The sequence below is a fragment of the Camelus bactrianus genome, chromosome 7 (assembly GCF_048773025.1).
Source record: "Camelus bactrianus isolate YW-2024 breed Bactrian camel chromosome 7, ASM4877302v1, whole genome shotgun sequence".
Classification (NCBI taxonomy): Eukaryota; Metazoa; Chordata; class Mammalia; order Artiodactyla; family Camelidae; genus Camelus; species Camelus bactrianus.
Genome location: NC_133545.1, coordinates 85,343,875 through 85,368,423, shown reverse-complemented (window position 1 = coordinate 85,368,423; position 24,549 = coordinate 85,343,875). Strand labels below are relative to the sequence as shown.

The window sequence follows — 24,549 nt, the reverse complement described above, 5'->3', positions numbered from 1 at the left end:
AAAAACCATACAAGAGACTTCTTTATTAAAGTTACATTAACAGTTAAACCAGCACAACTAGGAATCTGGTCTGGAACGTCTGTAGATGATTTATAGTACTGCTGGTCCTCTCTTTCAAACAGGTGGTACCAACACCCAGCAAAATTCCAGGGAGGAATGGAGGGTATTAAGGACAAGGTCATGGAGGAGATGAATCTCGGAGGGAGGCAGGACCTGCCCAGGGCCCAGCCATTCTTGGAGACGGGCTGGAGGGAAACACCACTGGCATTTGAACAGGACGCTCCTCCGGTGCAGGGGCTGACTGCCGTGTGCGCACTGCGTGCAGGTCATTGGGCACGTCCACCTCCACAACATACACTCCGAAGGCCATTAACACCTCTAATCAATGTAACAACAAAAAGCAAACCAAAATCCACATACATGTCAAAATGCCCCTGGAGACGGGGGGAAAATCACACCCACTGAGTACCCCTACGTAACCAGAAAGAAGAGAGAACAAGCACAGAGGGTAGGAAGTCAAAGAGAGACAATGAGGGAAACAAAATTTGATGAGGAGCCAGCAGACAAAGGGCATCCTTCAGTGGTTTTCACCTACCAACTCAAGTCCCAGGTCCTTAGAAAACAAAGACCTTCAGAACTTGATCCTGCCCATCCCAGCTGCCTCCCCTCCAGCCCTCTCCCCAAGGCGCCCACCCACACCCCCACTTCCCAGACAACTCCTGGTTTCCCTGACCGGATGTGCCGCGCTTAGACCTCTGTGCCCTGGCATGTGCATTCTGCTCTACTTGGAGAGCATGTCTCAAGGCAAACTCCCAGTCATACTTCCACACCCAGTGCCAAGGTTCATGAAGCCAGACACAGGCGGCCCTATGCCACCCCACCCTTCCGTGCTCCCGCCCAACTGCACCCCGCTGTCTGCAGCAGGTACTGAAGGGCAGGCGCCCCCTTGAGTCCTCGCAGGGAATTGGAGCTCAATGAATTCTAAGTAAATGACCTGGCACGAAAGGTTTCTGTAAAAGGCTAACAAAGCAAATCACACAGAAAGCAGACAATAGATATATTCTACTATTGAAAGCATGTATTTTCTCAACTGATTTTTGGTTGAGCATCACTTAGGAACCAGGCAGAGATGCTCTACCACTTCTTAGCTGCGTATCTGTGGGCAAATTAAGTAACTTCGCTGTGTCTCAAATTTCCACTTACTGAAAGGAAACACCCCTGCAGTGTGGGTAAGAGGACTAATTGATATCTGCTTTTAAAAAAAAGTGACGGAAAGCGCTGACTAAACAGTCAATTCTGACTGGCCTGCCGTCATCACAGACATCTTAACAGGATCAGATACAGTACCATCAGGAATGTGAGCACAACGGAATTTTGGTTAAAACTATGTTTTTAGGAGAGCTGAACGTCAACAAACCCAACAGCTTGCCCTCTCGCTGCGCTGTGCTCTCTACAGTCCTCAGAACCAATCCCCAGTGACCACTATGACCCCTGGCTCCGCTGACAATGTGGACTCCCAGGTCTCTGGTCTCCGACCACACCTCCTCTTCCTCTAGCTTGCCTGCTATGGACACCTAAAGTCAAGCATTCCTTCAGCTCAGCTCACACATTTTTTTCTCATCTTGTCCCCTCTCAAGGCTTCAGTTAGGATCACTATGGAGATGACCTCACAACCTCTCAATCACATTCAGAACATGTTTCAAGCTGAATTTATCCAACATAGATACTTAATTAGATGATGAAACATACAGCTTCACTTCTCTCTTTCATACAATTTTTTCCTTTTTTCCCAAGTCTTACACATCTCACCAGTCCTCAGCTTTCTCTTCCTTTTCCCACCTCTTAAAACTACTTGCTTGCCAAGGTTCCGTCTTTGGTCTTTCTGTTCTGTCTCACTGGTTCTTAACCTCTCTGGAATAATGAACCCTTTGAAAATCTAATGAATGCTATGGATTACTTACTAAAAAGATAAACACACAGGATATATGCATGCAATTTCACCTAACCAATGATCTCAAATATCTATGTTCATCCACACCAGACTACCACTTACACAAATTTCATCTAGATGCTATATCCCTTTTATTTCCAAGATACAGCCTAAAGGGCCTCATAAACCAGCATCATGAACTTATTAACAAGTCCAAACCAGAACTCAATATTTCTTCTTCAGAAACTTCCTCTGCCTACATTATTCCTCCTCTAATAATGGCACCACCATGCCTCGAAGCTAGAAGCCTTGGAATTAACAACCTTCCCCATACCACGTCACCAGGTCCTGGCTCAGAATCTCTCCCAATCCAAATTCCTCTTCAGCCTCTTACCCTGTAAGACCTCATTATTCTTTGCTTCATCCCATACCTGCCATGATCAAAAGTCCACCACTCCTCTGACAAGAGCCCGTTACTGACTCTAACAGCTCCATCTTCCACGCCACTACATCACTTCACCTCTAGAAGGTCACGTAGCCTGATTCCCCATCTCAGTTTTCTCCTGCTGTCACTGACAGCATTTGTGATCTAGATTCTCCCAGAATTTCAAAACTATTCATGTGCCTGCCTCTTCTCAAAAGCGTTCATTCGTCAAAGGGCCCAAGGACGGGATGGGCAATACCCAGCCTCTCACCATGAGACCTGGTGACTTGCACACTTACCAGCACGTGAACAGGAATCTGACCTACGGCAGAGACGAGATGCTGTGGGCAGTAACATCTCTCCGTTACCTTCTAGGACCTTATTTCCTTTAGGCCTGACCTAATTTAATTTCTCCTATGGCTCCTAAGCCTCTGCGTTAAAGTGAATTTTCACAACTGTATACTGTGAGGCCCTCTGTTCCTTAAGAGAATGAAAACATTCAAGTCTTTTATTTTTTTAATCAACTTTAACTATACTGTGTACCGAGCCAGCATACTTAGCAAAACATTCCCTCTATACATTTCTAAACTTATGACTACTTCTGAAATAATGACGTTACTGATATAAATTTGCTTGGAAGAGTAAAATACGCTAAAATTCCAAATTTACTGATAACACTAATTAAGGAAAATAGGAAGTAATGAAAAGGGCTCCGGCCTCAGAAACCGGATCTCAGTCTATAGTCTCAAGTCTGACTCTTTAGTTGTGAGACCTTAGGAACTGGCTTCACCTGGAAACACTTTCTCTTCTGAAAGGGAGAGAGCACTGCCCTTCCCTCCCTGCAAGGTGGCTGTTCAGGTAACATGAGGTAACAGTACCTAGCACAGTACCTGACACGAAGTGTTCAGAAATAGTTTGCTTCCTTCATTTAACACAAAGGACACACTCACATGGAGAAGTTTAGGTGTAAGGGAGCCTACACTTCCACAACTCTGCCAGCACTAAATACGGCGTGTAGCTCGTTCTAATAAAACAACAACACCGTCACCCCCATTCCACGAGCGCTTCTAAGGGATCTGGAGCCAGACAAGGGAGCCCGCACGTGGTTCTGCAAGAACTCCATCAGGGCTGCATACACACTGAGCACTAAAGCAGTAACAGGGAAAGTCCACAGTCATTGTGCGAAAACGCATGACTGCCTTTATGCTAGTACTGGAGCTCACGCGGGGTAAAAGGGGGGAAAGTCAAATTAGGCCCAACTCCAAACGACTCCTGAAGAAATCAACACAGCGATGCTGACTTACCTTTCTTGAAACGCCAACAGTACCACCCCAAAATCCATTTAAAAACTTCAAGATTGAAACATTCCACACCAACACTGGTGCCGCTTCGTGCGGTTTAGAAAGCCTGTGCAGGAGAGCACCCCTGGCAGCAGGGAAGGTGCTGAACCAAAGCCGTTTGCGGTAAACGCACACGAGGGGGGCAAACAAGATGATGATGATTTAGGGGATGGGCACACATGCCGCTGTGAAACCCTTTCCAGACCAGTCCGCCGCCATGAGCATCTTAAGGAATTCGCGGCTTCACAATTCGACGTCAAGGGAAGGTCGCGCGGCCAGCACAAGGAGGTGAGGAGAGCCCGTTCCCGTCCTAGGGGTCCCTGAGTGCCGGGTTCCCGGCCTCCACCTTCCCCGCACGGGCCCCTCCCCCACTCCCCGCGCCCCGCGACGGCCGCCCGGGACAGGGCCCTCCCGCGAAGCGCCGCGAGCAACGCCCCAGTCCGAGCGGCCCGGCCCCGCCCGACACCCCCGGCGCGCGGACGGCGGGGCAGCCCCTCCGGGGTCGGGGCCGGGCTCGGGGTTGGGGTTGGGGTCTCGCGGCCGGGGCCGACGCCGCAGCTGCGCCCGCCGAGGCCGGGCGGGGGCCCGCGCGGGCGGGCGCGGCCGGCACCCGGGGCGCGGACACTCACCACACGACGCCGTGGGAGCCCTCGCCGAGGTAGCAGGTTGCTGGAGCGCGGCCCCCCGTCGCACACCTGCCCGCGGACCGCCTCGGGGCGCGCGCCCGCCGCCGCCGCGCCGGGCACTGAGCTCCGCGGCCACCGCTCGGCCAGCGCCGCGCTTCCCGGAGACACCGCGCCGCCGCCGCTGTGGAAGGGAGCAGGACCAGCAGCGCTCGAGAGACCTGACGAGCCGCCGTCAGCTCGACCAACTGCCGCCTGCCTGCCTGCCTGCCTGCCTGCCTGCCCGTTGGGCGGGCGGAGGGAGGGGCGCCGCTGAGGAGGGCGCTGGGGCGGGGCCGGAGCCGCAGAGTGCGCGCGCGCGCGGATTGGCTCCCGTGGCCCCGGGGGCGGGGCTGCGTGCTAAGGGAGGAGACACGTGTGTGTAAACTAGTGTCCCCTGAGATTTGAGAAAGACAGAGTGGGTCCATTACAGAATATTGAATATAGTTCCCTGTGCTACAGAGAAACCTCTTTCTTCCCACCCTTTTTTCTTCCTTCGCTCTCAACATCATCTCCTGCCTGCCCTTTCCTTCTTTCCTGATGTCATAGCCCAGTGCAAGTGGAGGAGAAGGAGGCAAGCAGTTCACAACTCTCTGTAGCATGATCAGAGGAGGACGCTCCGAGGTGGAGACATTTAAGCCCAGATCTGAAGGGTCAGAAGGAACCAGCCAAGTGTGGGGTGTAAGGGACAGAGAATTGCAGGTGTACAGAATGGAAAGACAACCGTGGATGCACTCCAAGAGATAGCAAATGGGGGAGGGGGAAATGGCAGATGAGGTTATAGAGGGGCCAAAGCCGGGAAAGGCCATGGAAAACCTCACCTGAACTGTCCGGGGAGGCGGGTGTGTTCCATGGCTTAATGAGGAAAAAAAAAAAAAAGAAGAAGGAAGGAAGGAAGAGAGAGAAGAAGAAGAGAAGGAAGGAAGAGAGAGAGAGAGAAAGCGAGCAAGCAAACAAAGCAAGCAAGCAGAACCAAGATGAGTCCTGAGGCTGAGAAGGTGAGTGAATGAGAAATGGAGAAGCTGGATGAGCCTGAAAGAACGTGTCTGGACTGCCTCTCTCAGCTGAGGCTCTACACCTAGATTTTGGACCCTGTCAGCCTCCTCTTCCCACATACTTATTAGTTCATGTAAGTGGAGCTATTTCTGCAGCACCAAGGCCTAGTTCACTTCAAACAGCGCCAGACAGTTTTCAGTGTCTCTACAACTTTGTTAGGGCTGCCAGAAAAGGCACTGCAAACTGGGTGGCTTAAAGAACAGAAGTGTGAGATGTGCAAATAGTAACTACTGTATATAAAATAGATTAAAACTTTCCCGTGAGTTTTATGATTGTTCTTTTGAAAATGATGTGTTTTCTCCTCCTCTGGGTACTATTAAAAATTTCTCCTTGATTTTGATTTTAGCATCTTGTCTATGATGCATTTATGTTTTTTTCTTTTATTTTTTGTCCTTGAGATTTATAGAGATTCTGAATGTTTTGCTTGACCACTTCTCTGAGATAAGAAAACTCTCAGATATTGTTTCTTCAAATACTAGCTCTATCTCTATCCCACTTTTCTCTCACTCTTCCTCCCTCTCCTGCTTCTCCTCCACCTCTCCCCTTCTCCTTATCTATCTCTCACTCTCTCTTTGCATGTTACTTCAATAGTATACATATACGTTAGTGACTTCATTGCATGCTTATGTGTTACTTATGTTCCTTTTATGTTCTTATCTGTTTTCCATTTTTCTTTGTTTCAATAATTATTTTATATTGGTTTATCTTTCAGATCACTAATTGTCTTTTATGCATTGTCTGTAGTTTTACTTATTGTATTTTTACAAATTTCTAATTGAACAATTTTGTACACGAAGCATTGTAATCATATTTCACTTGAAGTCAGTGACTGATAACTCCAACATATAAGACATATTTGGATCTGTTTCTATTGTCTTTTTTTTCATAATTTCCTAATATTTTGGCCTGGCTCCAGGCATGCCTGATAATTTCTTATTTAATGTTGGATACTGCTTATAAAAATACATGCAGAGAAACTGGAAAACATCATACTGCTCCACAGAGGATTTAATTTTCTTTTGTCAGGAAGATAACGGCAGACAGATCTTCTGATCCAGTCAAGACTGGTCCATTTTTATACTTTTCCTACTCCAGGGATATAGCCTCCTGGTTGCAAGGGTAAGATTGTGTCTTCTTATTTTTCTGGGCCATAGCTGTAAGTGGCCATTAGTCTTAACAGTTTTAGTCTTCTCTTGCTCTGGCTCACAGAATGAGGTTGGTTCTAACTTCTTTTCTTCAGGATAGTCCTCCAAGTCACCTTTCCCACATGTGGAGAGTGATGTCTGCTCACAACCCTGGAACGCTGCTGGCCAGTGTCCTTAGCCTCGCTCATGATTTCTCCTCTGTTTCTGGGACATGAATAAGGGTATCTTCTTTTCTTGGCAATATCTTCCTGATTTTTCCTCTGTGTATTTTATACGTCATTACTCTGTATTTTCAGTAAATACGTGGTCAATGATGTTTTGTACATTTATTTTCCTACTCCACTCCCTTTCTGATCTTCTACACTTTGGGGATGAATTCAGATATAATTTACATTAAGCTTATGTATGATTATTCATGATTTATATTATACCGTTAAATAATACCTTTTAATAATATATTTATATAAGCAAAATACTAGCAAACAAAATTCAATGGCATATTAAAAAGATAGTGTACCATAATCAAGTAAAATCTGTCCCTGGGTTTCCAGGATAGTTCAACATATGCAAATCAATCAATGTGATGTGCCATATTAAAAAAATGAAGGCTAAAATCTATACAATCATCTCAATAGATGCAGAAAAAGTGTTTAACAAAATGTAAAACCCTTTGATGATAACTCTCAACAAATTAGGTATAGAAGAAAAGTACCTCAACAAAATAAAAGTTGCACATGACAAGTTCACAGCTAAGATTATGCTCAATGTTGAAAAACTGAAAGGTTTGCCTCCAAGAGCTGGAAGAAGGCAAGGATGTCCATTTTTACTATCCAACATAGTACTGGAAGTCACAGCCAGAACAATTAGGCAAGAAAAAAATAAAAGGCCTCTAAGTTAGAAAATAAGTAAAATTATCTCTGTTTGCAAATGACAAGACCTTATATGTAGAAGACTCTAATGACTACACACACACACACACACTCACACACACACGCCAACACACACCAACACACAAAAACCTATTGGGACTAATAAACAAATTCAGTAAAATTCCATGATACAAAATCCGTATTTATAAATCAGTTGAGTTTCTATACACCAAACTATGCAAAAATGAAATTACAAAAACAACCTAATTTATTACAGCATCAAAAAGAATAAAATATTTAGAAAAAACTTAACCAAGAAGGCAAAATACTTTTACACTGAAAACTGTAAATCACTGATGACAAAAATTAAACAGACATAAATAAATGGAAAGACATTCATGTTTATAGATTGGTACAATACTGTTGAAATGTGTGTACTATCTAAAGTGATCTATAGAGTCAATGATATCTCTTTTAAACTTCCAGTGGCCTTTTTCAGATATGGAAAAACAATTCTAAAATCCAAATGGAACCACAAATATCCCAAATACGCTCTTGAAAGAGAACAAAGCCTAAGGTATCACACTTCCTAATCTTAACCTATATCATAAAGCTATATTAATCAAAACAGTATGGAATTGGCATAAAAACCAATATGTAGACCAGTAGAACAGAATAGAGAGCTCAAAATAAATCTACACATATAAGGCCAACTAACCTTTGACAGGAGCACCAAAAATACACAAATGGGGAAACTATAGTCTCTTTAATAGTTTGGGGAAAACCAGATATCCACATACAAAAGAATGAAAGTAGACTCTTATCTTACACTCTATACAAAAATTTAACTCAAAATAGATTAAAAACTTAAATGTAAGACCAGAAACCATAGAACTCATAGAAGAAAACATAGGATAAAATTCCTTGACCAAAAAAAAACAAAAAAACAAAAAAACTTGTCATGCGTTCCCTACTATGACACCGAAAGCACAGGCGAAAAAGCAAAAATAGATAAATTTGATTCCGTCGAACTAAAAGGCCTTTGCACAGCAAAGCAAATGATCATCAAAGTGAAAGGCCAACAACCTCTGGAATGGAAAGAAGCATATTTGCAAACCATATACCTGATAGTGTGTTAATAACCAAAATACATATAAAACTCCTAAAACTCAATAGCAAAGCACCAATCTGATTTCAAAAAATGAGAAAAGGAACTGAATAGACATTTCTCCAAAAAAGACAAACAACTGGCCAATGGGTATATGAAAAGGTGCTCAACATCCTTCGTCAATAAGGAAATGCAAATCAAATCACAATGTGGAAAAAACCCAATGTGCTATCACCTCATATTTATAAGGATGGCTATTATAAGCAAACAAGCAAACAAACAAACAAAATGAAGAAACAGAACAAGATACCACCATTTGTAAGGATGTGGAGTAAATGGAACCCTTGAACACTGTTGGTGGGAATGTAAACTGCTTATACCTATTACGGAAAACAATATGGAGATTCCTCAAAAAATTAAAAGAACTATTGTATAATCTGGCAATCCCACTTCTGGGTATATGGGCAAAGGAACTCAAATCTGAATCCCTAACAGATATCTGCACTCTCAGGTTCACTGCAGCATTACTCACATTAGCCAAGTATGGAACCAACCTAAATGTCCATTGATAAGCAAATGGATAAAGAAAATGTGGCATACATATATCTAAATAACGGAATACTATTCAGAAGAAAACACAGCCATTTGCCAACAATATGGATGAACCCAGAGGACATTATCCTACGCGAAACAGGGCAGACACAGCAGAACAATAGATTGCATATTTACTGAACAAGGTAAGGCTTGCTGACGGAGGGAGAATTTGAGTCACTTGAATGAGATATGACGGATATGGCTGGTTTTTAAACATGAGGGAGAAAAGGAATTGAAATGAGAATTGACAAGTCTAAATCCTTTTTCAAATTATATGAAGCCTTTTTAAATCTAGTTTCTGCTACTTTTTCAGACTCACCTCTAACCATACACTTCTTTATACACTTTTGCAAGTTTTCAAGACGCGTAATGAAGGCTAATAGAATAATTTAAATTAAATCCAATTATAAAAAACTGCTCGTAGTTCCCAGAACACATCATACTCACTTAACTTTCTATACACTTTCCACCTAAGGCCTTCTGTCAGCCTTTAAGTATACTGTCTTGTGTCAGCAAAAATGCAGCCTCCTTGAAGCTGTTCTTAACTCATTCAGTCAGATGTGGGAGCTTTCTCTTTTATTTCCATCCCATGCCACATTTATCACTATTGAGACAATAATGCTACATAACTGAGAAAGCTGACATGATTTTGGAGGAATTTCTGTGAGGATTATGAGGAAAGAATAGATTTTGGAAATCTGCAAATATAAGCATTTGGTTTCTGATGAAGAACGAATGTTTAAACTCTAAGCAAATTTGAAGTACCCGGTTGAGAGGACAGGTTAAATATATAAAGTCATAATACCATGTGAGGTAGGTGACAAGATTGACTGAGAAGCACATGTTCTTGTTGGGATTCCAGTTTTTACTTGGATTTGAATCATGTTATCCATTTCGCTTTCTAGTTCTTCTGGCTAATGGGAAATACATAAAAGTGTGCATAATTCTAAATGTACAATAGAAACAGGTCTATTTAAAACCCTTAATAGGAACTGTATTTACTAGAGAGATGGTCATTACAAAAGTTAGCACTTAGATAAAACTTTAAGTTTCTTTGCTTCAGTTGTTGTAAACATTTTGAAATTGTTAGATAAATACTATCATTACCTTACATTGAAACTGTGTCCTCATAAATATTCAGATACTCATTAACCAATTAATATCTACTGCATTTCCTATCTGTAATATAATTCAATTCCTCTCTATATTATGATTCCTTTCTAAACTATAATTTCTATCAATATTATCAAAATCCCAGAGTAACAATTTAAACTCAGATTAGGGGGATTTGATTTATAAGAAAATGTATTTTGTCTTAAGAAGAATATGCAAGTTAACAGCATCATTGCTTCATTTAGACCTCCTGAAGTTTGCTGCATGTTACTTTTTTTATTCTTTACTTAAATTTTTATATTTTATTACTTTGTGTTTTACTCTTCTGTCATCAATATAAAGTAATAAATCTGTAGAGAAAATTGTCAAAATAAATAAAAGTAGAGAAAGGTTTTTAAATTGTTTGCAATAACATTAGTCAATACTTTTATGTATGTAATGCATCCAATTATTCCTAGCTCTTTTTTCTATGTATCCACTGGACCAGTTTTAGACACTCTCAAATTAGCTTTGTACTGAGAGTCCAGGAAAACTTCAAACACAATGTTCATTGGAGAAAGATGTAAGCACAACTGTCAAAACCATAGAAAGTTACCCTCTCCCTTTTCTTACAACTTTCCGAGTTATGAAGGTAAAAGAAAATGCAATTAGAATTATCCACTAAGAGCTTTAATTTGCCACCTGCCATTCTCCGAATGCCTGCTGATAAAAGTGAGTTTTTAACTTGCAGATTTTCCTTGATAGACTGGAATTAGGAAAGTTTCCCTGTAAAGTGAGTGCTCCAGCTGCCACATGGGGATAAATATAGAATCTATCAAATCAAAGTTTGGCAATATGGAAGCAAAAAATGCATTTGATCTGTCCCAAAGATTTGTTATCTGCATAGAAATAAAATCATTAACTCATTTGTTTTTTAAATTTTCCAAAGCTTAATTATAGCTTATTTGTTATTTGACCTGATTGTCTCTCACCTCTGGCTAGGAGAGCAGGTTTAACTGAGTTGTCCTTGTATTTCTCACTACTTGTGGGTGAAATAACTTTCCAGGCCACAAACCCAAGTTGGTAAGGGACAGTGATGTGCCACACTGTTCCCAGGCCTATATAGCCACACAATGTATGCGAGTCACATGACTTTAGCAGCCTTGGACAGGGTCATGAAAACTCATGCCAGAGTGAGCAAAACTGTCTCACTCTTTTAGCAACTACAGTGTGTAAACTACAGTTGTTTTGTTTTAAAAAATTTAAACAGTAACCCTGTTAGTTTTACTTCTGTGGCAAAATTACCTCTACAGGGAAGCTGACCCCATTCCACCATCCTTAAAAACAAACGATTGGCATATGGACAGAGATTCCACCTGCATAATAAAGCTCCATGCTCTGAAGCTTTTTAAAATTAAGAAATCACCACTAAAAGGCAAGCTGTGTGAAGGTATATATGTGTCAATTATCTGTCATTACTCTTGACATTTCTGGACATCATGACTAATTTCAAGGCTTCCATGGGGAAGATGCTCTGGGTTGATCAGAGCCAAGAAAATTAAGTTCAGATGTTAAATTGGATACAGATTAGGTTAGTTTCCAATAGGACCAGACCTAGTGACTCAGGGTTATTTGGGTACTTGGCTATATTCCCTGCTATTTCTCAGAAGAAGCTGCTGCTTCCTCACCAAACGGATCACTATTTCAGGAAGTAATCTTCCCCATACCTGCACTCTGTGTGTGTGTGTCTGTGTGTGTGTGTGTGTGTGTCTGTGTGTGTCTGTGTCTGTGTGTATTTACACCATCCTCACCATTCCCTACCCCTAGATAAAAACAATGAAAAACAAGAAAATCTTTACATTTATTCTTGGCATTGTTTCAACCTTCTCAACCTTACTTCAACCAGCAAAGAAAAATGTCAGAATGAACACATGATGTTACTTTTCAATTATTTTTTAAACTAGGCACCGAAGTGCCCAGAGAGAGGAAGTACTGTCGTTATCACAGCTGTCACTGTGAGAGAGGAAGGGGGCAGGGCACAGCCATTCAAGAAATGCTACAGCAAGTAACGTCAAAATGGTGAAAGATTCAACCCCCAGTAGGCCTTGAAGCTCAAGATGATGGGAGATTTAACTTCTAGCAGAACTTGAGCTTCATTATATGCTTATTGTAATATGTTAGCATGGTGAATAACTTGCCTGCAGGTGCCATGGCAGTCCCAATGCTAGCCACAAAAGGTCAAAGAGTGGGAAATGGCCAACTTCTTGGGAATCCCAGCTCCTTCCCCAGGCTAGTCAGACTGGTCCTTCCACTTATTAGCATATGAAGCTCCCAAAGCCCTTAAGAAAGGGCAACACTGCCCCCTCACTGCCTCTCTCTCTGCCCGCACACTATGGATCTGAGCACCCAACCCCCACACCCTGTGGCCATTCTCTTGCCTTTCCATGTATCTCTCTAAATAAATCTACCTTTACTTAACTGTGGCTTGCTCGTGAATTCTTTCCTGTGCGAAGCCAAGGACCCACGCTTGGCGGGGCCCGTCCCAGAGGCTCAACTGAAGCCTGGGACACGGCCCTCCTCATGACCCACATCTGTTTTCCTGCATCAACTGCAGGTTTCCTCCTGGAACACTGAGATTGTTTGCTTCCTGTCCTTAAGATACGGGAGTAAGCACTCCATGTTCTCAAAGAAAGTAGAGACAGGGAAGCAAAGAAACAGCGCTAGAGAAGGGGAGAGGAGAAAGTAAATGGAAAAGAAGGAAGAAAATTATAGGCGTGTCCTCGTATCATCAGTAATTTAATTAGGAGTCAACTCTGCTAAGAACATAATGTGTGCTTTCACCAGAAAAGGAAACAAGGATGAAATGGCATGGGACCCCCAAAAGCACTAATTTCTTCTAGCCTCTATCCTGAGATTTGAAACTTGCTTCATAAAGTTCAAGACCTAAAATTTTGTATAGTTGATCAATAATTCACTTCACTTCACAAAACCACTCTCAGTAATGACCCAGGGATTCAGTCTTCTCTTCATGCAGAGACTTTTAATACATGAATTACATTTTATGACCAATAACTCATTAATCTCTGCAATAACTATACTCAGTTGAACATTATTATCTCACATTATGGGTAAAGTGATTGAGGGGAGTTTTGGACTTGCTGAAGGTCAAACTGAAATCAGTAGCAGAAGTGAGATGAGGTATGAATGTGATTCCATGACTCTAAATCCTAATTCATGGTATGACTTAGAAAAGGCCAACCTTTTATTTTTAAATTCTTTTTTGGCCTCCCTCAAAACTTGCCCTTATTAGTTACACCTAAAATGTCATCATACCATTTTAATAAACTGTTAATAAGGAAATCTCAACTTCAATATTAACCATCATTGCAAAGTAAAATTATATTTTTCTCTATGAGTTTTACATTTTAAAATAGCAACTACAATAAAAATGAGGTCTTATATTTAAAACACATGAAAATCAGTTTAACTTCATCCTGTTCTTAAAACTGTTGACTAGGTACTGAAGAATTTCTGTATGGAGATATGCCAGTCTAAATGTGAAGTATGACAGAGAAACAGTGGTAAAGAGTTGGAGAAATGAAAAAAAAAAAAAAAAAACCCAAAAAACAAGATACCACGAGTTTCTTTCAAACCTTAAAAAAACTGCGTAAAAGTTTTTCTCACTGATGAAATGAGCTCTTTACACATAAATTATATTGCAATAACAGAGCTCCTGGGTAGAAAAGAGTTCCTTCTCCTGATGGCAAAAATTAAAATAATCACAGATGGCTAATGATCAAAAATACTGACTGACAGCTCTGAAGTATAAGACAGAGAATATTCTCAGGGTTTCTTAAGCCAACACTCAAAGCTGTTTAAGAAACCTACAGAGCTTTTTCCCACTGGATAAGCATATACAGGGGAGCTCTTACTCGATTCTGGAAAGTACTGTATAGTCCCACAGAGCTCATTCAAGAAAGTTGATGGCAGCCCTTGTCCTTATGTTTACATTAGTACTGGGGGCAAAACCTAAGAATTCATCAGGGGAAGGCAGCCCATAGCGATTTCTAAAATGGTACTGAAAACTTTTATAATTCAGGTCAGGAACCTAGTCTCTTATTTTAAAATACAGGTGGGAAAAAGGAGGATCTGCCCAGCAGAATTAGCAAAGCCTTTAAAAAAAAAAAAAAAAAAGGACCAATATTAATAGTAACAACTACTAACACTTAGTAGGTATCTAAAACTCTTTTAAGCATGTTACTTATTTACATCATTTAATTTTAACAAACAGCCCTGTGAAATACCTCACATTATTATTCACTTTTTTTTTTTGATGAAACAGAGTGTAAAAAGTCCAAAAACATGGCCGAGGTCACACTGCAGCTGATAAACAGTAAAGCAGGGGCTCAGACTGGTTTCTAAGCCCAGTGCTTAATTCCAATACAGCTATTGCATGAATCACACGATTCGGATATAAATTCATGAGCATCTTTGATGAGACCAACAACAAAATGTCATAGTCTGGACAACCTGAAAAAGATCTGAGAGACCATTTGCTCTCACAACCACCCAACGTAACAAGTATGGTATTACTAGATCTAACAATGATTAAAAAGTGACAGCATTTAATTATATTCATTTATTTACTTACTCATCTGTAAAATCAAAAAGTGACTAATATATTAAATACCAACAAAAAGTGACTAATATATTAAATACCATCAAGTTCTGGTTTTTGGAAATCCAAATACACATATGTCACAATGTCCCTGCCTTTTTAATGCTTATAATCTAAGTGGAGACATACATGGTATGTATGTATCATACATTTGGTGGCTCATGCAAGCTGTGTGTGCCAAAGGTTACAGGCACTGAGTGGAGAGAGTAATTCTTTCTACCTGGGGCACAGTTATCAGAGAAGGCGTCACATACAGGTAAGGGCAAGACAAGGCCATCACTTACAGGAAAAGGTTTTGAGGGATGGGTGGATCTTTGTGACAGAGAAGGTTGAAAAAGGATTATCTTGGCACCTGTAGTAGTTCTACACATGCTGATTGAATTAATAATCTATATATCTCACTTGGCAAGTTATAATCATAAATATACAAATTCCTTTGTAAATACAGTCATGTTAACAAAACAAATGTGGAGTTTCATAAGCAGGAATCCTTTTTAAAGGGCTTTAAATTTTTTAGAGGGCTGTTACAAAGGGCTTTGGGAAGCAAAGCAGAATATTTAGAGAGAAAACTTACTGTTCTTAGCACTGGCTGAATGAAGTTACAAATTAGTCACCATTCAAATGGCTGCTTTTTGATATTCCTGCCAGAACTGCTTACAATGTGCGATTTCTTCATTTGGATGTTACTTGTTCTGACTCAAACATTTCCAAGTCAACTCACTGTACTTCACAATACGCTGAAATGAGTAAAAGTATTAAAAGCATGCCTGAGGCGACAGAAACTCTGAGGCTCATTTCCATTTCTTCAAGTGTATTTGATGAATGATGTGACAAAGGAATCCTAATTAAGGTTGAAATCCTGAATACTAAATAAATGAGAAGTGCCACTCCATTCATCTTCCACAGTGATAATACTGCCACTTCTGCTTCTCTGTAGCCTGGCCCTTGACTTTTTAGGAAACCGTTCCTGTGTATGTTCTTCCTCTATCACTTTGGCTGAGAGTAGTTTTAGTCAAGCCAAAAATCTGAGAGGTCTGTCTCTCTTTGTCCTTTTTCTTCTCACTGACTCATCTGTAGCAAAAAGCAAACTTTTTTTTTTTACATTTAATCTCAAAAATCGCTTTACTTCTAATAGGGCAGTTCCTGTTTCTCCTCACATTACAATATCTCAAGGCAAAATTATAAGATGACTCTTAACTTCTAAGAACTAAAACATAAAGAAGTTAGGATAGTTTTAGTAAAAGTTAGCTATTTCATGATACCATATTCATTGTTACTATTATTATTCATATTATTATTATGAGGCAACATGTAACGATGCAAATTATTTCATTTCTCAATCACTGGGGAACCTTAGGCAAGTTACTTAATATCAACCTAACTCTAGTATCTTGATTTTGAAACTCTTCTGCCAACCGTGGAAGAAAACCCATTGATCCTAATGTTTTGGTTGAATTCATTCTATTTTGAATATTTTCACTAAAAGTGAGATTGTCCTCTGGGATAACTTAGCCTAGAGAAATAAAAATTTACATTCACAAAAAAGCAACAAATGCAAATGCTTATAGCACCTATGGTCAGAATCATAACCATTAAATGCTGGATCAGACACTAATGTCCTTCAAAGGGTGAATGGATACACAAATGATGACCCATCTATAAAATGAGATACTATTCAACATTAAACAAGATGAGACATTCTAAATATTTGATTCATTTTAAACTAGTGTAAATACAGCTATAAACTCTTATACTTGATTCAGTTACTGAAATATTTCAAGGTATGTTTTGACAACCTGGCTATGTTAATCTTCACTTACAAGTGTAAATCTTAAGAAATCTCAATACAGATCATGTACACATGATCAGATTTAACTTTTGAATGAGATAACCTGTAACTGTAAAATGCACTGTATTTCAAGAAGAAAAGGAGGTGACATATCTTATTCATCCTCTGATGTGGGTTACATTTTAAAATGACAATATTTGAGATTCCATAAAAATGTTACCGAGAAAACACAAGAAAATGAAACTGTCTTTATTGTCTATTCTTTCTGTTTTAGTCAGGTTCCAGTTTTGAAATTATATTGACTTCATAAAATAAATTTGAAGAAGACTTTCCAGTTTTGGTCTGAAATAATTGCAATAATTTTGAAATTATCTGTCCTTTAAAATGAAATAGAACTTGACTGGAAATTCATCTGATCTTGGTGCCCTTCACCAATTTGTATGGTGGTAATAGATCCATTCCGATTTTTACTTTCTGGTTAGGTCAGTATTGATCATTTGCATTTAAATAGAAAATCAGATGTTTCTCAGGGTTTTCAAATTGCCATGGGTTTGCAGGTAATGTTCAAACATACTTTTTTTAAGTTTGTCTGTATTAGAGGTGTTTGCTTTTACATTCCAAAATTTTTTGTTTTTCCTCTCTCTCCTCTTGTTTAAAACCATGTTCAAGACATGTTTATTTATTTTATTGGTCCTTTCAAATACCCAACATTTGGATATAGTTACTACTTTTGTTTTATTTATTTCTTCAGCAAACACTTACATTGCATTTATTCCGTGCTAAAGACTGCTTTAAGCACTTTACAAATACTAACTTTTTAAATTTTTTATAATAATCCCAAGAGATTCTTTATAATAATCCCAATGAGAATCATTCTTCTTATTTATTGGTAAGGAAGCAGAAGCATCAGGACATTTTGGATTTCTCTGTTAGCATCATGCTTTGCCGTTAATGATTTTTGACAAGACCAGTGTCTTAAATGCTTTACAGACTTCGAGATGTTTCTTCTACCCACACCTCTCTGCACCACTAATTTCACTCCACTCTCTTCAGCAGCCATCTTTTTCTTTGTTTACTAACTTTTGAAAATTAAACAATTACAGTAGTTAGGTCCAGAATGATGGTTCCATGTTTTCCTTGGCACTTAAGTTCATTTATCGTCTGTTCTGTTTTTCCTCTGTCTCTTCCAATTGGCTCTCTGTGGTAGCTGAGTTTCCTCTCAGGCAACTAAGCTCCTTATTTGTGTTGATATTTGTTGCTGCTCTTGATGCTGTCATTGTTGTCGGCTTCTGAGACTGAGTTATGCTAATTGGGAACATCTTTGAGGAGGGTGTCTCTGAAATGATGGAAGGAGATGGTCCCCTCTCCCTTCTGCAGCTGCCTATCATCCTCGGTCCCTAGCCCATGGCTGGAGAGACCCTGCCAGGTCCGATGCTCCTTCTACTCTCCTAGTCTTGAAAACAGGGAGTGCCAGCACACAAAATCAGCTCCTGCTCAGTCTCTTGAGTTCCTAGGGGACTATACATTTTTATGGAGGGCAGTACACATCAGGGTGTGTGTTGTGTGCGTGAGAGAGACGGAGGGTGGTTTGGATTTGGTGGTCCTCAAAGCTTTGAGCACCTACCTCTTCTAGTACTATATTTAGATCCAAATGTTGGAGCTTCTCACAGACCACTGTCTCTAGACTTTCCGCTGTAAGGTGAAAGCCCCAAACTCCCCATCCCCATACCAGTGGTCTCTAGGACGACCATGTATCTTGGGTTGACCAGATCCACCTAGTTCAGTAGCAGCAGACAGTCAGATACGGGATCATAGCAAATACATTCAGAACAGGCTTCCATATTTCCAGAATCTTTCTTCTCTTTCTAATAAATCTTAGAAGACACAATAAAAATGTCTTTATAATATCATGAATCCAGAAGACCACAATATCAACAAAATCTGGAAAGTGGCAAGAGAGATGGAAGTAAAAGAGTACTAATTTCCTTCTTTAGCATAAGAGAGAATCAACAAATATAAAATCATTCATGATATTGATAATTAAAGAAACAAAGAATATGGTTTTTAATTTTAAAGAAAAACACTACTAGATTTTTTTTAATGTGGATATTCAAAATTCTAGATAAAAATTAAAAAAAAAAAAACCCAGGTATTTTTCAGGAAATATTTATCAGTCATTGGTCCCTGGTATGGGACTACTACTCAACAGAAGTAGAATTATACTGGCCCTACCAGTAATAGGCAATTATTATGGATTTGATTTTTTCTTTCTTTTTTTTTTCTCCATGTCCTTGCCAATACTGTCATCCCAGGACTTAAGTGAATATCATATCCCCAGCACAGAATTTTCACTTAACACTGGCTATGATTAAGGAGTACACTTCACAACAGAAGAGGAGAGAAAATGAAGTAGGAAGATAAAGGAAGAGACACGGTAGCAAATTAGGTTTTACATAAGAAGGATATAAAAAGGGATTAAAGCTACTAATAGTTTAAATTATAGCCACTGAACCTATCACTTAAACAAATCAGGGTAGTATATACCTTTTGTGGGTTTTCATTTTTTAATTGGATTATTTCATAGGGCAACTGTACACATGGATATAGAGTTAAATGTTACGTGTCAAAGACCATTGTCCTAGACATGTCAATCATAACAAAGCTCATGTCAAAGGAAATAGAAGAAGGAGCACTTTTCACAATCCTCTGAGACGTGAACCTAAAGGAGCCATGTGACCCTGACCTCCCCACACAGTCTGGGTGAGGGGTGAGTACTCAGCACAGAAGAAGTCAATCCACAGGCAAGCTAGCTACCCACGAGGAGGTCTGAAGAAAGGAAAAAAAAAAAGAAAAAGACAGTAATTCTCTGAGCCAATCAGAAAGCCTACTTCAGGAATAAGAGGAGTATTAGCCCCATAGGTAATGAGAAGAGAAGCAGAAATAGGAAAACTGGCACATAAAGAGATTATCATGGAGACACGACAGGTAAGGGTGAAACTTCCTTTGCATTTAATTATGTAGGTGTTGGAACCCCAAAGCGAAGAGTCACAAACTTCTGAAATCCAAGAATTGTCTTGAATTATGAATGACCATCGGCAAGTTCCCTCTATGTTACAGTTCTCATGCTTCACTACGTCAGATTTTCTTATCTAGTGTTAATAAATTTCCTTCACTATTGAAGAAAACGGTTTCTGAATTCTTTCAATTTAAATTAAAACAGAGAGGAAGGAGAAGCAACAAGGAAGCATAAAAGTGGAAATAAAATATATAACAGAGTAAAGAGAGAACCAGCTGCTGAGGGGGTCAGCTCAGGAAGACAGAAGTGCGTGCACGAGCCTGGTGGGCGGGGCCCCAAGGGCTCCTGGCAGCCTCCAGCGTTAATTACATGAACACTGAGGGAATGGAGTGACATCTGCTTGCTTTGGTTGATAGAATGCAGCAGAAGTGATGGTCAGTTCCCAATTCAGGTCCCCAAAAGCCCCTTGTGATTTGTGCTCTCTCCTGGAACCTGCCCAGCTGCCATGTGAACCCTCAGGATAGCCTAGAACGTGAGAGACTGACTACCTGGAAGATGAGTGGAGATGAGTCATCACAGCTGAGACCATCCTAAACCAGCCAACCCTCGGCCCACTGGATGGCTGATGCAGAAGCACCAGCAGCCTATCCAAAATTATCTGGACCTGGCTCAGATCAACAGAGCCACTCAAGAGTTAAATCAATGGTTGTTGCTTCAGGCAAAAAAAGAAAAAAAAAAGAGAGAGAGAGAGAGAGAGAAACCTACAAAAGATGTCAATAAATGTCAATGGGTTAACCACTTGAATCAAATGTAAAAAGCAACATATCTCACATAAATCAAAACTCTGGAGCTGAGAATCCTTACATGATAGTAATGACTTACTAGGTAATGTGAGATGTGGACCCACAGGATGTTTTAAAATTCAGTTTCCAATAACACAGTGTACCCACAATCAGCAATGAGACATAGACATAGGAGAAAGAAAACGTGACATGAAGATGTAAGGAATTGGCAACAACTTCTCTGAGCAAAATCTGTGGACTCCTAAATGCCTCAGCAGCAGAACTGCGCATGGGCAGGTCCTGCAAAATAGTAGCTACTGTCCCCAGTCAAAGAGCAACTTCCTCTTTGGTGTTGTTAGGTGCACTTGAAACCAAGCAGGGCCCTGCAGGGCCCTCTGGGGTGCAAAATCCCCTGTGTGTCCTCCTGTTTCTTGCTTGAAGGGGGAAAAAAGGCTTTAGTCCCCTAGTCCTTCCTCAAGTTCCAAAGAACAGGCTCAAGCAGTTAATGATCATGACAACAGTCAAAGGACTCCTCAGTTCCTCCTGAAGGAGCGTAGATAACAATCTGATGCATATCTTTCAGTTGCTCTGCAGGAAACTAAGATGCCCACTTAGGGGGAGGATGGTAACTATAAGCTGACTTGGACCCCAAGCTGGCTGGAAACAGAAGGCTGAGATTCCAGAAACATCATCCTATTACCTCACCAGCAACAAGTCAGAAGATGGCCCATGAACTGACTATGTATCCTGCGACCCTCTCCCTAACACTGTCTTCAAAATCCTTGCCTGAAAGCCACTGGGGAGTTCAGGCCTCTTGAGCACAAACCACCCATTCTCCTTGCTTGGCCCTTGCAATAAACCTTTCTCTGCTCCAAACATAGACGTTCCAGTTTGTTCGGCCTCACTGTGCATCAGGCATCCGAACTTGGGTTCAACAACACTCTGAGCAGGAATTGTTTTTTTGAGCACTGGTGACACACACACAGTCATCACCATGAGTAGGATATTTTTAAACATACCATAAAGAAGCAATGAGAAATGTTAATTCAAAGGGAAATGAAACATTTTTCAATTACTGCTAATCATCTTTCGAAATACACTTCACATTTCTTTCTCTTACCCCTTTCTTTATATGTATAGTGGAGTGTAGGAGATGGTAAAAAAAAAAAAAAAAGATTGGCATAAGAAAACCTTTCCCAATTAACCCATTATCTGTTTTGACTTTTGCTGGGGAGGCACGAGAGAGAGAGAGGCAGTGGCGGGGAGGGGGGCAGATAGAAAGAACAGGATTGGGAGGATCCAGAACACCTTCGTGGACTCATGAAAATTCATAGGATTGGGAGCCCTTTGTCTCTTGAAAGAACCAAGGAAGGCCTTAGTAATCACTAGGTTTGAGGATTGTCTTACCTTTGCTCAGTTTCAGGACTAGCATTGGTATGAAATGCTGCTTTCACATCTGATGTGGAAAAGAATATTGAATACCGTATGTAAATGTGAAACTTTTGAGCCTGCACCATCTGGAGCATTATAATATTTGAAGTGATTTACACAAGAAACAGAAAAAGAAAGACAGAATCCACATGAAATAATGCCCTTAAATTTTTTTAACTAGATTAACAGAATGTATTTACTGCCTCCAAATCATACTTAGATTGCGACTAAAACGTATCCCCTTATATTCTCTATTGTTGTAATGATCACCAAAGTGAATCAAGGTTTGAGGGGTGGGGGTGTCATATGACGTTTGCTTTATGGCATTACTTGTCATCTGACTATCTCATACGCTACTGTAAGTTTTCCCTCTCCCTGTTTACCCAATACGTATGCAACTGAGCCTGCCGAACGCCATAAAGTGTGCTAGGATTTGGGAAGCCAAGAGTGAGTATTTCCAGACAATGGACCGTACCTTCGGTGGATGAGAAATTAGTGAATAAAACAGGCATTAACCAACTATTCCCTCAATTACACACAACATACGCTAAGAAAGAGTTGTACGTGGTGCTATCATAACAAATATTAGATGGAAAGGCCCTGCTGAGAAGTCAGTGGAGGCTTTCCCAAACTGATGCTTATTATGCTAAAATTACTCTCTAGCTCTTATTATCCCTGTGTCGTTCTACCAACAGAGCATATCAGGGCCAGGTTAAGCCTTAAGCCAGATGTTGCCACTGTTGTTATAGAACAGTAAAACCATGTGAATGGACACATGTCATCTGTATCAGAAGCCACATGTCAGCTTGCAAGTGCAGGCCCCCAAAGCCATCACTTATTTTTATAAGAAATGCAGTAAAGACCGTAATTACTGATGTCAAATATTTCATCAAAATGATATGGTGATTGAACGAAGAGCATCACTTTAGTAAATTGGAAAATTCTGTAAAATATTCTGGGGGTTCATTCTCCCTCTTGATGTGGAAACTTCCAGGAGAAGCATGCTACATGATCCCAATCCAGGGAGCATTTAAGTTTCCAATGAATGATTATAATTGTTTCAAATTGATTTCCCCTAAACCATGCGTAGGTATGCACATGTATCAAGCAATTATCAATTTTAAGACTTAAATTCCTAGCTGGAATTCCAGAACTCTAGTGTGCTTCAAAGGAGGCAGGTCCAGCGGCTCAGGGAAGCATAAGGAACTCAGTTTCTGTTCCACTATCTTTTGTCCTCTCCCCCATATTTGTTTCTTCCCAAGGTTGGCTCTCTGTGTTACTTTAGGCTCTCTTTTAGGAGTCATTGAAGCTTTATATTCTTTCCTTTAGTTCCCAATGGAAAGGAAGTTTTTCTGCCTCCTAATAACAGGCAAGAGTCCCTGGAATCACCTTAACTCGATCAGGTCACACGCTACTGACTGTCCTGGGGAAAGGGATGTGTGGACCGGTTTAAGGCGTAAAGCCCACCTCCATAAATGTAAATGTTGTCCAAGGAAGATGAAAGCCTGAAGGGAAACCTGGGTGCCATTAGAAAAGAGGGAGCGGCAGGACAGATTCCAGGTAGGAATTCAGCAACAGCCATTACACCAAAGAAAGGATCTGCTCTCAAGAGCAAAGAAAGGGAGGAACTCAAGTGGTCTGTTAGGACACTTTCATCCATCATCTCCCTAGGTTACCAAATATTCCCACACAAGGGGGAGCCAAAACTAACAGTTACATCTACCGCTACCTCGCTGGATACCTTTCTTAAATCCCTATCTGACAAAGCCTAGTGGTAGTCAGTGCCGTATTCAAAAGAGCCAGTTAATGAGTGTCACTGGCAGTTCTGAATGGGGAAATGTTCAGCCAACTTTTCAGGAACTATACAGTGGAAACTGTAGGGTATCCAATGTCATTATTTGTGGAGATCTGAAGAATGCATCCTGCACCTGGCAGAGACCAGGCATCTATCCACTGCACTGTTGCATTCCCAAGGAGTAGTTGAGTGAGTAGCCTTGGGATGTCCTCAGATTCCAAGGAAGTCCAGGACAGTTTACAAGTAATATCTTGCCTACATCTAATAGGCAGTATTCCTATGGCAACCGTTATCACACGGTTAAGACTAAGAAATCTTCATTTTACTAAAAATGAGTTAAATGTATCTTTTATAAATGGCACATGAGAAAGTGGGAAAATTATCATCCATGATCCCAGATGGAGAACAAGTCTTTTAAATAGTAATCTCTCCTGCGAGCAACAGGCAAGTGGGCATTATTTAACTACGCTGCTAAGTTGACTGAGGCTCAAAGAGGTACAGTAACTTGCTCTGAGTGACAGATAGCCCACAATAACCCAGGGACCAGACCTCAGGATGAAGCTGACATTGTGGAGGTAGCAGAGAGGAGCGTGAGAAAGAAATCGAGCTAGCTCCACCTGGCTCCAAATTCCATGCTCATGTTAATACACCACACACATAAATGTTTTGCTCATTTCCTAGTTAGATCAACAAAATAGGTCTTTTAAATAATTTGTCTGCAATTGTATCCTCTAGACGTAATCAGCCACTTATTAACCTTAACCATAACAACACAGTATCACAATTTTGTTTCAGCTGGTTCATTTGCAAAACAATAGGGAAGATCCTACCCAACATG

At 40.6% G+C, this 24,549-nt stretch overlaps 1 protein-coding gene across 9 annotated transcripts in view; it reads right to left on the bottom strand.

Moving 5' to 3' along the window:
• LOC141578203 (coiled-coil domain-containing protein 144A-like) overlaps window positions 1-24,549 on the bottom strand; it is a 136,650-nt gene that overhangs the window by 77,328 nt on the left and 34,773 nt on the right. For 5 of the 9 annotated variants that reach the window (XM_074367785.1, XM_074367781.1, XM_074367780.1 and 2 more), the window contains exon 1: window positions 4,324-4,573. The exons of 2 other annotated variants lie outside the window; for them this stretch is intronic. The gene's annotated coding sequence lies outside the window, so the exon portion shown is untranslated. Of the gene's footprint in view, window positions 1-4,323; window positions 4,575-24,549 lie in introns of those variants that run through there. 2 more of the 9 variants (XM_074367787.1, XM_074367788.1) reach the window with 2 other exon arrangements.